The sequence below is a fragment of the Nicotiana attenuata genome, unplaced genomic scaffold (assembly GCF_001879085.1).
Source record: "Nicotiana attenuata strain UT unplaced genomic scaffold, NIATTr2, whole genome shotgun sequence".
NCBI lineage: Eukaryota > Viridiplantae > Streptophyta > Magnoliopsida > Solanales > Solanaceae > Nicotiana > Nicotiana attenuata.
The window spans coordinates 52,598-54,722 of record NW_017672149.1 but is presented as its reverse complement, the minus strand read 5'-3'; positions in this window follow the sequence as shown (position 1 = coordinate 54,722).

The window sequence follows — 2,125 nt, the reverse complement described above, 5'->3', positions numbered from 1 at the left end:
GAGAGTTACAAGATATCATATGGAATAGTTAAAATTGGTGCAAATTAATCCAAAGACTACCGTCATTTAAAGATTATTATTATTGTTAGTATTAAAATTGCTCAAAGATGAAATACTTTGCTTATCGCAACAAACTTGTAAGCTTCAAAAGATCAATATGTTTTCTGAATGAATATGAACGATATGCTCGAAGATTGATTCAGGACTATAGACACAAGCAAGTCGAAAGGAAGAGCGTAGTAGGATGCCGAGACTTAAAGAGTAAGCTAGCAATCACCTAGTCCTTTTAAAAACTAAGAGCAAAGTCTTGATGGAACTAGGGCTGGGTATATATCAGGTAAAACCGATAACCCGAACCGTTAATTGTTTATTGGGTTATCGTTATCGGGTTATTGGATTAACGGTTCGGTAACAGTTTAGAATTTTTTTTTACTATTGGGTTATCGGTTCGGGCCTCGGTTTGCCAATTTTGTTAATGGGTTAATCGATAACCCAATAAGAATTAATAAAATTACGACTTTATCCTTAAGTATATACAATTTCTAGGGTTTCAGTTCATTCTCTCCTATTCTTTCTCAACCCCACTCTTCAGTTGCTTCATCTTCATTCTTCATAGACCTTACTAGTTACTCCTAGCGTAAGTCTTTAGTATACTATATTGAATTCTTCTCTTTTATGCTTAACTCCAGTGAATTGTCTTTTCTTTTTTGCTTAACTCTAGATTGAGTTATCTTATCGGGTAAACCGATAATCGAACCGATAATGATCGATAACCGATTAACCGATACCCGATAACCGATATCTTATCGGTTCGGTTATCGTTTTATCAAATTTGTAAACCGATAACCGATATGCTAAACCGATAATATTCATAACCAAACCGAACCGACCGATGCCCACCCCTAGATGGAACCCTTTCTACATGTATCACATGACACGATTATAATTGCTTGCACGTGTCGTAAATAGTCTTTTTTAACGTGAAGCTATAATACATTACAAACACGAAGAATTAGTATTTGAACGTCCGTTACTGCCAATAAAGATTGCCCGGGTAACCAATTCGGAGTAGGAACACGACGATGGAAAGATATATACAACAAATAGAATCTCGATCGTGAGCTTTCCCAATTTACATTATAAATAGTCTGTTGTGCATATCTTTCATGTATTCTAGGCGTTAGCTATCTTTTATGTATATTACTTAACAATTTAAGTGGATATCATAGTTCGTTCGAGCTCGTTATTGATGATTTCTTTTATTTTGTGAGGAGCCCAACCACATATTTGATGTGCTGGATGTGACTATTTGAAGGCTGGCAAAATCAATCGCCGAGCTTAAATTCTATCACAAACTCAGCTCCAATCCACTCTTCGAACCATCAATTTCGTTAGCGGGAGCTAATAAGAGGATATGCCATGACTTTCTTTTAAGGGGAAAGGTCAAGTATATCCCTCTACTTTGATATACGGTTCATATCTACCCTCTATTATACTATCGTGACATATCTACCCTTACTGTTAGTTAAACTTTTTAAAAATACCCTCTGCCACTAAATTTAAAAAATACCTATTTTTTAAAATCCATTAATAACCCGTTAAACCCTTTTTATTTACTGCACTTCTTCCTCACATATTAATCATTTCCTTCGTAGTCACCTGTTGAACTCAAGAAGCGAAAGACGTAAAAGTACCGACAACCATATATTCATTTACCAACTATTGCATGGACAAAGAAAGAGTTTGATGAACTGTCAAGACGCTAAAATTTACAATATGTTGTTATTGCAAGATTCTCATACGGTCGGCCAGATTTACAAGAACCGAGGAAGATTTTGTTAGAAGATAATTCTTATATCTCAAAAATAAAATATAATATATTCATTATCATTTACTACTCATGATTAATAGCTATATTATAACATCTATAACTGAAAATTTAAATAACTTTGACTATAATATTTTTACTGACCTTTAATAGCTATTATTATGGCTATCAAAATCAGTTTTTTGATGATAATGAATTTGGTATTTGAAACGTTTTGGCTTAATTGCCTTTAAAGTTAGTAACTCTCTTACCGGAAGATTCCTTAATTTTGTAACTGTTTTGACAACAATCAAATGT